Consider the following 17,092-nt stretch of genomic DNA (forward strand, 5'->3'; position numbering starts at 1 on the left):
AGTTTTCATCACCAAATTGGTGGATAACACAACTACGTAAATGGAAATAATAAATAGGTTAGGATATGTTGCAAGGTTAAACCTGGAAGCAGCTGGGAAGGACAGTGCAAGGAAAATGTGGTTGAGTTTGAATGTGAGTGTTATCTCAAGAGACTTTGGGGGTTGCATTACAGGGATTGACAAATTGAGAAATGACTATGTGTTAGTCACTCTCACAGAGAGAGTAAAGCTTATAAATTCCAACAAATTCATTGAAATTCCATACTGAAAGTGGCTGAGCACACTCTCTGTACACGCGGTAATTTGTGGTGGTGTAAGAGCGTGCTAGGGGTGCAGCGCTCTCAATAATTCATCTGAGATTGATAGATGTTTGTCTCCAGGGAGACGAGCATATGTAATACTTTGCCTTGGCTCTCCTGAGAGATGCTTTGTGAAGTCTGTCGGTGAATTTGTGAGTATGGAGATAAGAGTCAGGGGTCAACATAAAAAGGTCTAACACTGTGCCCATTCCTTGGCTAATGAGATGCAGTATGTCCTTCCCTAGACCTCCCTCTCCTATCCCTCTCCACATAGAGAGACTTGCCACTAATACTACAGCATCTTGAATAGGTATTGGAATGCTGTCACAAAGCTATTGCATCTGTACAAGACCAGCACAGCTTTTGTTTGGAAGGCAGTTCTTGTTGCTTTGCTTCATTGACAGCACGGTCAAATTACTTTAATACTTTTCCTCAACCACATTGTGCATGTGTCTGTTAAGGCTACAGTCGTAAATCTATCACCAAATTGCAAGGGAGGGTGAAAAGAAAAAAAAGATGTAGGCTTAGCCTGGGTTGAAAATGATGACTATTGGGTCATGCATTATTGTGGGCAGTGGCTGAGCGAGAGATCAGGACATAGGAAAACAGAGAACACTCTTCACGAGCATAGAATGAGAGGGAGTGGCAGGGATGTCTGTTTTGATTCTTCAGATAGATTGAACGGTCCCTTCAGTGATTCTCATTGTGTGTAGGCTTATATCAGCCAGGCTAAGAGACTCACTGGTCTAAATGTCAACCCCCCAGTTTTTGCTGAGTAATTATTTTTAAGTGAATGGTTGTGTAAATTAATTTATCACAATGTGTAGCCTGGGGTTTGATTCACAGGCAGGTCAACAAACAAACTCATCAACAAATCTCAGAAACTAGAAAACCCATATGATATTACCATGCCATAGAACATTCAAAGGCATTTTGTACTTTTTTAGACATCAAGTGTGCTTTGCTTACAATTAGAAGTCTTCCAGAGTTGCTAGAAATGAACCCATTCATGTATATTCACAGGCCATGTTAAAGAAAAATCTTGTGGAGGATTTCTCTCTGCCTTTGTGCAGTAAACTGAGCACCCCCCACAAGTAACCATTGGTCTGATGAGAGGTGGACAATGGTCGATGGACAAATCAATATGGGAGCATATGGGGCCTACGCTTGGTACAGAAATGAAAAGTGGAAAATGGGATACCCTACAGATAATTGAACTCATTGAGCACCCTCACTGGCATAACACAGTCTGATTCTTGTTATGCGAGACCACTATGTGACAACAGCACAGAAAGGACAGAATTATGGGTATAGGAGAGTAGTACGTAAGAAAGGGCACACAAACTGACCTTTTGCATTTCTTGGTTTTATACACTCTCTTTTATCTAGCCAGACAACGTATTGTATTTGTATTTGGTTGGGGGTAAAGGATGTTACTAGTATTACCCAAATGCGTTCACCTACTGACTCCCTGGCAGGTTCCCAGGAACTCACTGATGTAATCTGTAAAACCCGTCATTTGGAAACCTCCAGGTAATTTGCATTGCTAGTGTACAGAACAACAATAAATACCAGAATTACCAATTAATTGCATGTGAATAGTTCTCTGATAACTCGAATTACAAAACAGAAACGTATATCTGCTAATTGCTCTCTCTAAAAACCCTAGGTCTTATAACTTTATCAACAAGTAATGTTGCCTACGTGCATTAGATAGTCGAGGCACAATTATTTTGCCTACAGCCGTTCTGTGTTGCGGCATAGTACTCGCTCAGCCGGTGCTAATCCAGGGAGAATGCTTCTGTGTGAATAGAAGTGGATACGTGAGGGGGGCGAGGCTGGCTCTTATAGGTTTATGTCATTGGTTTAAACGACCCAAGACCCCGCCTTGATAAAAAAAGAGAGTGAGTGAGTGAGGGAGACTGTGACAGAGAGAGGGAGAGAGAGATAGAGAGAAAAGGAGAGAAAGGGGGAGAAAGGGGGAGAGAAAGCGAATAAACCACTGAAACTGTTAGATATCCACTATTCTTTGGCGTCTGTCTGAGACCGTGTTTTATGAACGCACATAGCTTACCCTTCAACTAATTTGTTCCTATTTAATCGCGTATTCATCTCTACTGATTACTCTTAGCAATCGGAGGATTAAGTTTTGTCATTTAAAGGTGGACCAGTTTTACTAATTCATAAAATCCATAGGACATTTTTTTCTGAACCGGATGATGGTTGTCCTGTGTGCATAAAGTCGGCTTCTGAACTTGCAATAAACATCATTTATCCAGGTAAGATGTGAATAGAAATGTATGAAAACTATGTATTTTTTCATATTCCCGTAATCGATTAGTCTCAAAAGGTTGTGAAATGTTCGATTTTCATGTCCGTACAAGCTATGTGAGGCCATGTGTGTTCACCTTTCTGCGCCATGAAAAACAGGAATGGTCGAGTGAATTGAATGCTGTATAGTTGACCATGTAAAACCACAGTCTCAACTGTCAACAATTGTAAGCATAGCCCCAAGATTAGCCCCCTTTTACGGTCTCTCATCCCCCTGAAAAGGACTCCTGTAGACAACTCACATGGGTGGAGATTCTTTTTTAAACGGTAGTGAGTGCTTAGTTGGAGAAAATAGGAAGTGCTTTATTTTGGTCATAGTTGGAACGCTGTATTTTAGCCAACGCTGTGTTCCTTATGCTGGCGTGTTTTTCGGAATATTGCGATAAAATAATATTTGTTGAAGCCTTACTAGAGGTTTCGAGATGCAGTGCTTCAAAAACGACATTTGTAATCGTCTGCGCTACTAATGCTTCGACACTCTTTACATAAGTGATTACAATGTGGCACATCTGCTGCCAGGATGTTTTACGCCGCAATACCAACCAATAACCTTTTTTGCAAGTGATTGCGCCTGCTATTGAAGAACTGACATGAGAGCGTTCGGCTTTTGAACTTTAATCAAACAGCCTCGTTTGGAAGCATTAAAGTGCTATTAAGCTCAGTTCAAATGTGAGATTACAGGAGTAGGTGGCGTTTACAGTAGTCAAACAGTGTTGTAAATTGAACATTGAACATTGTCCATTCTATATCTAACAATATTATTTTTTGCAAGTGATTGCGCCTGCTATTGAAGAACTGACATGAGAGCGTTCGGCTTTTGAACTTTAATCAAACAGCCTCGTTTGGAAGCATTAAAGTGCTATTAAGCTCAGTTCAAATGTGAGATTACAGGAGTAGGTGGCGTTTACAGTAGTCAAACAGTGTTGTAAATTGAACATTGTCCATTCTATATCTAACAATATTATTTTTCATACCTGTTTTAAAGTTGTAGGACAAGTTGTGCCCATATTTATGGGCTAGCTTAGTAGCTAGACTACTAAAGTTGTCTAATCAAATTTACAGTAACCTATGCTTCACATCACATTTAGCAAAATCAGAAATTCCACCTGATAGACAGAATGTGCAATGAGATAGACATCTGTTGCTTGTTTCAAATCAAAAGTCTGTTCAAACTAGTTTGGATACAAAATCAGTTTTATTGTAGGATTCTAAAGTGGCCATGAGATGATTTAGTTATTGTGTGTTGAATAATGAATTGAAATCTTCTGTGTGAAATGGGGGTGCAGCTCTGATACAGTATTGCCATGAGAAGAAAAGGAGATATTTTTCAGATTTGATTGATGGATGTTGCAGCACTGAATAGAGGACGTCCTTGGAAAGCACCCCATTGTGTGGCAGGGAGGGAAAGGGCGGGAGTGCTTTGCCTGAAGGAATAAGGGCTCTACAGATGTGTGCAGCTTGGACATCTGCTCCTTCTTTGACCATTGTCATGAAAACATTTAAAATGGTGGGCAGCTCAGTGCAACAAAGCCCCCTTGTCAGAAAAGCCCATTAAGCTGCAACAGTCACAAGAGCTGGTGAAACATGCACTCGTAACTCCTTGTGAATTAGTCCTCTCCTGACTTCTCAGGTATGTGACAGACTCTAACTTAAACACAGAGACAGTAATCTCCCATGCATTCATTTAATAAATGGATTAAATGACCCATTTCTATCTGGAAAAACGTTCCTTGTTAGTCTTAACTTAACTTACCTACTGTACATACCCCCAAACATTGACCAAACACCAAACAACATTGACAGTGTTTGAAATCACCCCCACTTTTGGTTTTGGCTGGTCAGGGAAGCCTCAAGGAGATTCCATAGAGGAAATTCTACCAAGATTGTTCTTCCCACCCCTTTCTTGAAGAGCCTGCTTTCTTTACCATTTTGCTTGTAATGGCGAGCAAAGCTCTATCACTCAAGGCAATATAACATCTCCGAGGGGACCTCTGTAAGCCCCTGCAATATTTATTACCATTTATCATCCCCAGATTCTTTCTCTCTGGGTGAATAACAGGCCTCTCTAAGCCCCATGTTAAAAAGTTCTCTCGCCAGTAGCCATTACAGGGGATTTATGGCAGGTCTCCCTGGAAGTAGGAAGGAGAAGGCAGGTGTTTGAGAGTCACAAGCCTAGCCACCAGCCCAGTACTACAAACGTCTGAGTGAAGTTAGGAAGACAAGTCTGGTAAGGCCCACGTGGGGCAGCTTGAGTGGGGTCCAAACATTGTCACACCCAGTTCTTCAGAGTAGAGCGACATTCAGTCCCTTTGTATCTCTATCTCCTTAATTGCCGTGACCATGGAGGCTTTATCTGTCTGAGTGATCTGATGCGTTGTGTAGCCTGCTGCTCTGAATGGTTGTGACACACTCACATCATCCTCTCATCTTCTCCAGTTGCTACTGATGAGACATATATCTGCCCTTTAGAGATAATTTACGGAGGACATGTATCTGTAATGGAAAACCCAAACAAGATGGAAATTGTTTGTTAGCCAATGAGATCACTAAAGATTGAGAACACAAAATCCCCTCTCCAAAAAAGGAAATTTGATGGGAGTGGAACTACCAGCGCATAAATGAAACCCTGACAGTTTCATTTGGGTCAATTTGAATATGTGGTTTTTAATTGGACTCTGTAGGCCATGTCTTATATGTTTTCTCTCTTACAATTTTTCGTGTCTATATTTATATACACATATATTACACTTAGCAGACACTCTTATCCAGAGCGACTTATATATATATATATATATATATATATATATATATATATGGGGAGAATATATGGGGAGAAGAGTATCTGAAAAGACTATAGTGGCTGAAGATATATATATATATATATCTCTTCAGCCACTATAGTCTATATATATATATATATATACTGAAAAGTCAGCTTCAGAGGAGCTATTACGGTTACAGTTTTTATAATTTATTAACACAGTCACACTCAGACTTTTGAGGAAATAAAATTATTACAAATTATTTCCTAAAAAGTCTGAGGGTAAGTATGCTGTGCTCTGGAGCCTCGAAGCAGAGGGGCTCATTTGAAGCCAGGCTTACATGCTCATTATCTCCCACCAAAGGCAAGATTGATTCAGCTGAAAGCCAGACTAATTTGCAGCGACACCCCTGCTAAACAGCAAGGCTAAGCTGTAAACTGTCAAAGACAGTGGTTTTTGTGAAGTCCCCGACTGCCCTACCATGTTGCTGACCAGCGTCAAGCCGGCGTAACCATAGAATGCTGTCACCTCCTTCCTACCCAATCAAAACGAAAGACATTCTGTCCATGCTCCACCGCTTAAGGCTTCACCCCTCTCAGAAACCCCTCTCATAACTCCGCCTTTCCCCTTCACAGCGTTGGAGATATCTCATACACTTTTATTTTAGTGAGTCATTCCCTTCTCTTCACTTTCTATCCTCCAAGGCTCTTCCAAGTCTTCATTTCAACTGGTGGAGGGAGCAAAGGAGGGAGGGGGTGTGTGGGGGAAAAACGAGTGCTGTTGCTATCTTCTTTCTCCTCTCACACTCCTGACTCCTCCATTGATATTATTTCATTTTACAGTGGCAGTGATACTCTTCTCCCAGCTGCAGCAATAGAGGGGAGAGGCGTACCGTAATAGCTCCTCTGAAGCTGCCTTTTCAGGAAGTGGCTGAAGTTAGTTGGTAGCCAGATGGGAGAAAGATGGAGAACCCCAACAACAGAGTGGCTCTCAGAGAGACTGGGCAAGGATACCTGTGCATTGTCAAAGGCATCACATAACACACTGCTTCGTAAAGTATACAACTTGTGTTCCTTAGTGATAACTTGAGTGTGATGATGTCTACCAGCTATTATCTTTGACAGATATTTTCTACATTCTGTAGGCGTGTATCACGTGGGCTGCAATGGTAATAACACAGGCTGTGCACTACCAGAGGAATTCTCCTTCTATAGCGGATGGTATTGGCGCTGTGACCCTGGGTGGTGAATATCAGGCTTAGTCTTGTTAGAACAAGGTATGATACCGTGTGTGAAGTCAAGCAAGGGGACCGGTGCAGGCAATTAGAGTTATTAATTATTTTCTCACAACTTAGTATTTTGTTCGTTTAATGCGTATTAATTGATCTACTCCCGAATTCACACTTGCGTAATCCACCAAGGATTTCTCAAAGGCAAGGCACAAAAGCCTCTATTATCTTAAGGAGAAAGTGGTCTTCTGGGATTGTAAAGAGACCCCTGCTCAATTGTGTATTGCATTATGAAACAGACATGAAGTTAAATGAAATTACAACGTATCATGGGCACAGTGAAGGCTCCTATTGAATAATTACCTCACTACTGCTTTTGTTATATTGTCTGTGTCTGTCTTTTGGACCTTTTAATGATGGGGGGGTGAGGGAGGGGGGTGTTCATGAAGTGTAATGTACAGAGTAAGAAGCAGTTTCAAGGTTAAACCTGTAAAGGCCAAACGGTTGGGGGAGGTGTGGGTGGTTGAGGCGGTTGGGGTTGGATTAATTTAATGTCCCGTAATGTGATTTGGAATATCTCCTTTCTTTATTGCCCTTGGTTTTCCAGAGACTCTGCTCCCGATGAGTGGTGAGGGGTAGGAGGGTGTCAGTAACTACAGCCTGCTCAAGGAGTGTTACAGGAAATACTAAACGGAATTAAGAGAGATGGTGCGTGCTTACAAATTCACTATCGCCCTCAGCTTGTGTCTCATTACGGAATACAAATTCTGTGGTTACCCTGCTGGTGTGTTCAAGGGAAAATGAGCACGAGCACACACATGCACAGAAACACACAGGGTGGGGTGTGTGTGCGGGGGGGGGGGGGGTGGCAACACATCAGAGTGCACAGGGCAGGCTTGGAGATGGAGGGCTGTGGTCCACCAGACAGCTGTCTGTCTATATTAATCTTACACGTATATATCTTCATATGTATAGAATCACTGCACAGTTTGCCAAAAAAAAGCATGTTACCTTATCACACAAAGCAGTGATTTTTCTTCTCTTGCAGTAACTACAGAACTCCATGAAATATTCATACGTATGAAAAAGCTATACATTACATCCTCGTTGCAGCTTGTGGCAACCGTAAAGTCAATCATAGTATTTGACTAGGATGAGGGCACTTCTGAGGAAAAGGAATGGGGGGAGGGCGGGGTACATTTCCCAGCTCCTACATCAGCTGCCTGCTTCAGAGTGATGAGAACTGAGGGATCAGATTATCCTCTCTTGGGTTTCCTATTTGTTTGCATGTCATCTCTCCCTCTCCTTTTCCTCCTCTCTCTCTACCACACTCTCACTGCACCGGCTGCGCAACCCTTATCTTGTTCCCGGTGAAACGGGCGGGGAGTGAATTAATAACATGCAAATGCACCTCAAGGTGTGGGTTTGCAACACACCTCGCTGTTCCGAAGCCCTCCCAAAGCTTTCTCTCATTGGTTCACACAGCATGCTTGCCCTCTCGCCTTTCATGCTGCGTACGTGTTCAGATGTACACTTGTTCATTGGTAATGTTGAGACTCTGTTTACCCTGCATGATACTGATACCACCCGGCACTCGTTGTTTGTTTTACTTTGCTTTGGTTCTTCTGAGGAGCCCCGTTCACGGTTCTTTTCTATTGCCTTGCTCTAACCTCCTTATGTCAGCTGTAATGCACCAGATTGACCAGGTGGCGCTAGTGTACAATGTAATTCCTGGCTTCTGTAGCTTGTCCATCATCACAACATGATGGCTGACAGAAATGGACCAAGCTGTTTTTCTGTGTTTTGCGTGCCTGCGCTGCTCCCCCTTCCCCCTACCAACCCCGACACACTATTTTTCTTGTGATACACCCAAGTGTGCGACACATCATTTACGTAACGTCTCTCTAAACATTTGTGCGGCATTAGGGGAAGTGGGCTGTGCCAAAACTGTGCAAAACGTTGGTAAGTGCAGCCCCCCGCGAAGGTGGACAGATGGCGAACCCTCGTTCCCGGCCTTGTAATAGAGGCCGTGACAGGAGAGAGACTGTGCCCACACAGCTAAACGAGGAGGAGATGAGGTGACAGCCCTGTGTCCTGGTAAAAGAGGTTAGGTAGATGATACACTGGTTAATGCCCACTTTCGGCAAGTTGTATCGTTTACCATAGTTGATGGTAAAATAATCCATTGCTAGAATCTTTGTGTGTTTATTGACTTGGGAAGATCCACCTGGGATCCAGTTTGCAGCTGTACTTAAGGAATGCCATCAAATACCTACATGGGATTGCCCATCTCTGCACTTTCAGAGGTGCCCCAACTGTCCATTAGACCACTGGCTAGTTTCAGTCTATGGAAAGCAAGAGAGTCCATTACCCGACAATGGTGACGGGAGTCCCAAGTAAATAGATAAAGATACCCCAGTTTAACCCACCCACACACACATACACCCAGAGGTGGGATCAAATGGTGGGTGAGTGATGATGAGGCATGCTTATAACTGCCACTTTATTAAGGGTGAGCTCCTGCTGTTGTCTGATGAACACCAAGCCTTCAAAGTGGTTATATTGGAGCCCTGCCTTACTCTAAATGACTGGTCATTTTCGATGAAACACGGTCTAATTGCTCTCGATGGTAAGGGGGGTGGGGGCATGCGAAAGGAAGATCATTTAGTTTGGTATTGGCAAGGAGACTGGCCTATGGTGCGACATTAGCCACTGTTGATTTGAATAAATCCCGCAAGTCTGTATAGTCACACATTCATCCCCTCTCTGTACTGTAATAAAGGCCTAGTTATGTCCTTGGAGAATGATTCTGTAAGCCCTTGCTCCCCGCCCCCCCCATTCGTCTCCTCCTCCTCCCAACACATAGCAACGCCTCCTCCAGATGTCCCCCACAGCAGGAGGCTCTGAGACACTAGCGTCAGGCTACCACCACACTCTCTTTGTCACCTTCTGCCTGGACTTGAAAATTTTATATTAGCTCTATTTTTTTTGTTGCTAGCTATATATTTTTTTTGTTTCTAGCGACACAAGTGGACAAAATACACTACATTTCTGAGGGGGGATTGGCCAGCAGGGAAAGGACTGTGTGTGTGTGGGGGAGAAAACATCTCAGAAAGAGAGTGTTTTGGGAAACAGCAGACAATGTACCATCTGCACCCGGCGGGGAGTTTGAGTGACACTCGGCCACTGCTGAGAGGAACTATTGCATTGTTATTAAATGGCTGCTGCCACACTGGCAACCATATTAAAGCCTCCAGATCCTCAGCCTGATGCAAGGGGACAGGAAGGGTTAGGGCGGGAAAAAGCCTTAAAAAGCCCCCCTTTCTCCAAAACAAGCCTGGACACAATATGCAGCTGCGATGGCACAGATTAGATGGCAAATACAAACTTCAAAATGAAAAGGCAGTTTCTTTACTCCCTCACCCACACTCTTTCTCTTTTCCCCCTCGCACTTCCCCTCTCCGCCCACCACCTCTATTGGCTCAGCATCTTAGGCGAGGTGCAGCGAGAGAACAGCTTTTTGTTCATCTTAAGAAATGCAGATTTAGCTGCACTCGATATGTCTGTGGGTCTGGCCTTTTTTGTAGGATTGAGTTCTGGGGGAAATGTTTCTGCAGTGTTCTCAAATATTCCATACTTGTTCATTTAAGACTTATAGACATGCGCCTATGTACGGAGGGAAACTGTTCAAGGCTTTTTGGGGTCAGATTTCCCTTCGTACCGTGCCCTCTGCACTGAATCAGTGGCACAGGGAACCCACCATGGCACAGCAGAATGTAGGGGCAACGGCCCGCTGGCTCCTTTCACTTGCACTCACTCATGCTTAAAGCAGTGAAAAGGCTCCAGAGAATTTGAATAATTTATAATTTAATGCATCCCACTCAGCTTGACTTTAGTGTCCCTCTAATAACGGGTTCGATTTTTTTCGTCCACTCAAGCCTGGCATAATTGCAAATATATCACCATTTGAATACCTGTAGCAGCAACTCTCAAACAGGAAGTTGTTTTTATAGTTTTAACCTATCCAATTCTGTATCCAAATTACGCATTTGATTATTTATATATATATATATAGTTTCCCGCAGAAAATTGGTTAGTTAAGGTGGTAGGGTGGGGTTTGCCGACAGACCGGGGGGGGGGGCACGGAAATCGCTCATTTGAAAAAAATAGGCGGCAGGCGTGTGTTGCTTAGGCGGCCGCCTGAACTGCAAAGTGCTGCGTGAAACACTAATGTAATATTGATACTATAATGTAACAATATGCTGTAAATCTTGTGTGTAAATCTTTATTTTGGGCTAATACTCATTGTAATGAAAGACGAACAGCAAAATCCTGTGATGCTGACTGATACCTACCCCATGTCCAACACCAGTCTCCTTTTGCCGGGCCTCAGTGTGTCGGAGAGTGTCCTATACTTCCCAACAGAGCTGCTGTATCCAGAACCAAACAGACTGAGCATTGTCAGGGTTGCTGGGCACTGCTCGCCATGGTGGCCGAGGCTTAGCCCTCGGCCGCTGGCACATTGTTGACAACATGTAGTCTTCTTTTCTTTTCTTTTTTACAACATGGCTCCAGCAGTACACTCTCCTGGCCAGAGTGAGTAGAGAGAAGTTGGTGGTGGTGGATGGGGGGTGATGGATGGGGGGGGGGGATGCTAGTTAAAAATCTCTACTTCAAAAGTATTTTTGGGGGTGAACCAAATACAGGAAGAGGATTAGTCCAGAGGTGTCGCGACAGTATTGCAGTTAATTAATTAACTGCCCCTTTGAGTTTCAATCAGTCTGACAGTTTCTCCCCCACAGACAGAACCAAAGGACGAGAATGAAAAAAGATACCAAGACAAAACTAACTCATTGTCAAAATCCCTGGCACAAAAAAAAAAAGTCAAGTGGTTCAGTCAGATCGGTTGTTCCCTCAATCCTCTATCTATCCTGGGAACTGTGTAAGAGGTGAACCAGCCAGTATCCATAAATATGCATAAAAACCTCTGTTTTTCCTCACACATTTTCTGAGGGCCCTTCTTTGAGGAAGCCGTCATCTCGCTTGACGGAGCCTGACATTTGGAAAGGTCTGTAAGGAGGATTTGTTTGTGACAGCTTTAAATTACAGAGCAGGAGAGAAGGGGAAAAGAGAGAGAGTGTGTGTGTGTGTGTGTGGGGGGGGGGGGTTGCTAAGAAAATGGCTCCTGCCTATTTAAATGTCACCTCAGCAGAGGTGAATATAGTGTTTTTTTTTTAAGCATTACATGATCATTTCCCACAATGGGAGAATATGTTTCCTCCCACCCTCTCCACACCCTTCTCTCTTATACTGCTGATGACGTTTATGGAAAAGGGCCAACATTTTTACAAAAAAAAGAAAACATAAAATGTTGATGGTCTTGAATTTGCGTTACAGTGTTGGTGAGTCGGTGAATAAAAACAGACCAATCTCTTGGATCCTACAAATATAGCGGACTTTTGTTTGGACTAAATGTACTTGACATTAAAGGATTTTTGGGTAACACTTTATAATAAGTCAACGCTTTTTGGCATTTACAAAGTGTTAACTAATAGTTAGTTAATCCTTTATAAAACATTTTGAAATATTAACAATACATTATTAAATAGTTAATAAGCTTATTATTAAACACTATGTTGATCATTAATAAACACTTTAAAAAATTATGCATTTTATTCATAATACAATTCATAAGGTGTTTGATAACTGCATTATCATACTTTATACACAGCTTGTTAGTTGCAAACCAGTAGTTTAAAAGGTGTTAATGGTACATGAGCTGGTATAGAAAGCTTTATAAAGCATGAGTAAATAACTAATAACATATTTACTTATGTCTTTAATTAATGTGGGTGCTTATCGATCTGTGATATCAGATCGAGTCTGTTGGCTGAGCGGTGAGGGAATCGGGCTAGTAATCCGAAGGTTGCCAGTTCGATTCCCGGTCATGCCAACTGACGTTGTGTCCTTGGGCAAGGCACTTCACCCTACTTGCCTCGGGGGAATGTCCCTGTACTTACTGTAAGTCGCTCTGGATAAGAGCGTCTGCTAAATGACTAAATGTAAAATGTAATTGTAATGTATGCCAAGTCGAATACAGGATGTACACTATTCTTTGCAAATATCATAACAACTATTTTATAAAGATTTACTAATGATGCAACTTCTGATTAGTAATGCAAGTTATAAAGCATTTATTAACTGTTAGTTAAGGCTTTTGCGTGACCTAATCTAAAGTGTGAACTATTTATGCCTTATTAAGCATTTATAGAAAGACTATAGGCCTATAGATGTTGTGTTTTAGTTTTTTAGAAGAAATAGCTGTTAATTTATTTACCTGGGTAATAAAATAGTATTTTATTTCCATTAAGAAGCAATACAGTAGAATTGGTATAAAAGTTGGTTACCCGAAGCTGTATTTTATTTTCCAAAAATGGCTGTAATAAACTTCAAATGTTTAGCTACTCCTCGACAGGTCTGTAAACGCCTTTGAAAGCAGAGATTTGTTAAAACGTTTGTTAACCGAGATCGTAGGTCGAGGTTTACAAACAAATCGTTTTAACAAATTTAGGCGACAAAGCGTTTGCTGACCTGTCGAAGAGTAAACATTTGGTTTCTTATATACTACAACAATACGTGGGAAGATCCCAAATCAAACACGGCGAATCTGGAGCAGACGCCATCTTGTCAGAGCAATCAGCTGCACTTGTACTGGTGACGTCACTACATCTCCAAGGCAACATATCAACAACTCTTTTGAGAACGTCTTCTGAACCAATAAGAACAGCATATTGGTTCAATTGCAACAACAGTACGAGCGTTCTGATTGGCTAATGGGTAGTCATGCCAGCCGCGTATATCTATGCGCGTATTGACCTCATCTGCGGTCTGATACGTATTCTTATTGCCCTCCGCTGATGTCATCTTCAAAATGAGCGAGATCGAGGAGTTTTACTATCCAGATGACAATGAAGACATCAACAGCGACGAGGAAATTCTTAACTTTCTCAAAGAGCAGAAAAGTGTGAACACAGAGAGATAAACGACAAGCGCTAGGCAGATTGCTAGGTTTGGTTGCTCAGATTTCAGATTGGTTGCTAGGTGCTAACACCTGAAACACACCGTGAGAAGACGAGTAGAGCTGAACAAAACTACATGTTTTAAATGAAAAGAGCTAAAAATGCCATATAATAAACAACTTACTAACCTCGACCGTTCAGTCATGCCGGGAAATATCAAACTGAGGTTTTAACGTATCGACCACTGTCACTCTCGGCTAGTAGAGCTAAGTAGTTAGTAAGACACATGCCTGTCATTACTTCAATAAAATAGTAATTTTGTGTTTCACATTGTGTTGTGTCTGTTTCCTTTTGAGAAACGTATGTTCAGCCTTTGTGAATGTGAGGTTCGAGAATGGACAAGAATACCTTAATAAATAACTTATAAATGTTTAATAAGGCAGAGATAGTTCACACTTTAGATTAGGTCACGCAAAAGCCTTAACTAACAGTTAGTAAATGCTTTATAACTTGCATTACTAATCACAAGTTGCATCATTAGTAAGTGTTTATAAAATAGTTGTTACGATACCTTTGTGAATGTGAGGTTTGAGAATGGACAAGAATACCTTAATAAATAACACAAAAGCCTTAACTAACAGTTAGTAAATGCTTTATAACTTGCATTACTAATCACAAGTTGCATCATTAGTAAGTGTTTATAAAATAGTTGTTAAGACATCTGCTAAGTAGTAGTGTACATCATGTATTCGACTTGGCGTACATTAATTAAAGACATAAGTTAATATGTTGTTAGTTATTTACTCATGCTTTGTAAAGGTAATGTAAATGGTTTGTTCACCATTTGCTAATGCTTTCTATACCAGCTCATGTACCATTAACAGATTATAAACTACTGGTTTGCAAATATATTAACAAGCTGTCTATAAAGTATGGTAATGCAGTTATCAAACACCTTATGAATTGTATTATGAATCAAATCCATAATGTTTAACAGTGTTTATTAATGATTAACATAGCATTTAATAATACGATTATTAACTATATAATAATGTATTGTTAATGTTTCAAAATGTTTTATAAAGGGTTAACTACCTATTAGTTTATTAATGATTAACATAGCATTTAATAATACGATTATTAACTATATAATAATGTATTGTTAATGTTTCAAAATGTTTTATAAAGGGTTAACTACCTATTAGTTTATTAATGATTAACATAGCATTTAATAATACGATTATTAACTATATAATAATGTATTGTTAATGTTTCAAAATGTTTTATAAAGGGTTAACTACCTATTAGTTTATTAATGATTAACATAGCATTTAATAATACGATTATTAACTATATAATAATGTATTGTTAATGTTTCAAAATGTTTTATAAAGGGTTAACTACCTATTAGTTAACACTTTGTAAATGCCAAAAAGCGTTGACTTATTATAAAGTGTTACCGATTTTTGTACTATCTTTTTACATTTTGACTTACTCCACTCTTGCTAAGGACAGAGAGAGGGAAGGACAGAGAGAGGGAAGCAGGACAGATGAATTAACCACAAAATAAAATCCAGGCTAGGGAGCTACAGCGTAGTACTTGTGTGCACAAGGAAAATAACGCTAATCTTTTTTTATATGTCTATCAATTTTAAGTAATTTCCTTAATGTAACAATACATTTCCCCCCCATCCGCACAAAACCAGTTATTTCTTGTCAGTACTTTGGTGCACTTAAGAGAGCACATGGGTCTGTACCCACCATTGACCTTTTGCTGATAAGAAAGTGGCGGCCTGAATCCTCCCAAAGGGACTTCCCCATAGCACCGACTGAACGGTCACTCCGATGTACAGCAAGGAACCAACAATAACACAGAGGATCGAGTGTGGAGCATCCCTATTACTAAAAAACATCTCAAATATCAATTATTGATATTGTGTTAAGTGTAGGCTTGAGAACTGGATTTCTGGAGAGCTTTCAGCCTACTTTGCTTTCTGCAACAAGCTAGATCATAGCTGGTGTCTGCAAATGGAGTTACAATAAGTTCAACCGATTAGTTTAAGCGAGGCCTGGTTCTGCCAGCTTCTGCAAACATAGCATCAATTTTAACATAGGAATTTCCCATAATTAAACTAATGCATTGGAAAGTATGCCGAACAGTTCCACTGATTAATAGAGCAATTACATAATCCATTACACAAAATTATGAATGTGGCGATGATGAGCTCATTTTAGGGCTAATGACTCCGGGTGTTTGCCTGTGAGAGAAATTGTCTTGGTTTGCAGATGCTACTCACATTACCAGAAAGGAAAGTTGGGAAGATGGCAGGAGATCTCATGGCAGAGGCCCTCTCCCATGGTGGAAGAAACGGTCTCTGTCACAGACAGAACATTCAAGATCATCTACGGTGATCATTATTATCCATGAAATTCCTGAAGTGTGAAAGACACTTTTTTAAGGCGATTATATAGATATTTGTGGATGTTAATCTGATACGATCAGATATTGGCCTGACCAAAGATGTTTTCTGCCAAATGTAATAGAGAGTCAGGTGGCTGAGCGGTGAGGGAGTCGGGCTAGTAATCTGAAGGTTGCCCAGTTCGGTTCCTGGCCGTGTCAAATGAAGTTGTGTCCTTGGGCAAGGCACTTCGCCCTACTTGCCTCGGGGGGAATGTCCCTGTACTTACTGTAAGTCGATCTGTATAAGAGCGTCTGCTAAATGACAAAAATGTAAATATAAATGTAATCTGACCAAACAGTTGAGATGAGGGATAGGTTACTATAATGTCGCCTTCTTTGACCATTACACACTTTACACGTCTTCAGAGCAAGATATGTTCCTTTTGTCTCTGTGGACCCTGGCCTAGAGTCATTCTGCAGCCCACCTCTTCAGAAACCGCATGAGGAGCATTGCTTATGGGAGAGCGAGAGAGAAGTGCTGAAAACAGAATATTTAAACAGGCCAAAGCCCGCCTCCAGGTTCCTAGAATGCCGTTCTGCTGCCATCTCCCTCAGGCTAGAGCAACACTCTACATAATATACATGTATTTCTGTCCATATCTCATCTTGGTGGAGGAAAGTTGAACAAAGAACCTTCTAGAAGGTGTCCTGGGGGTTCTGCTGTTGAGAAACAGCAGTTAGAGATCTTTTTTAGAGGAGTAGAGAAGTTTTCTCACGAATTAGCTTGTGTTTTAAAACTTATTTTGCACACCAATAGTTTCCCACTGTAAATCCAGGGTAAATTTCTCAAATACATTTTGTATTGGTATCAATCAGATTTTTGCTTCTTGTTCAACTTCCAAATTACAGCATCAATGGCCCAGTAGTTGTCAGTTGTTCAATTGGTGTGTAATATGATCTGTATTCAGGATGGGTGAAAATAATTCATAATGTGTAATGTGTTAAACCAACGTTTTCTGGAATTGCTCTGTAGACCGCCCAATTTTGAAGTT

The 17,092-nt window shown here is 41.1% G+C and overlaps 1 protein-coding gene across 2 annotated transcripts in view; it reads left to right on the forward strand.

Moving 5' to 3' along the window:
* The first annotated feature begins 2,252 nt into the window (after positions 1-2,252).
* Positions 2,253-17,092, forward strand: part of ctbp2l (C-terminal binding protein 2, like) — an 82,278-nt gene continuing 67,438 nt past the window's right edge. The window contains exon 1 of one of the 2 annotated variants that reach the window (XM_062474738.1): positions 2,253-2,578. The gene's annotated coding sequence lies outside the window, so the exon portion shown is untranslated. The remainder of the gene's footprint in view (positions 2,579-17,092) is intronic. The other variant, XM_062474740.1, reaches the window with a different exon arrangement.

The sequence above is a fragment of the Osmerus eperlanus genome, chromosome 12, assembly GCF_963692335.1.
Source record: "Osmerus eperlanus chromosome 12, fOsmEpe2.1, whole genome shotgun sequence".
NCBI classification, from domain to species: Eukaryota; Metazoa; Chordata; class Actinopteri; order Osmeriformes; family Osmeridae; genus Osmerus; species Osmerus eperlanus.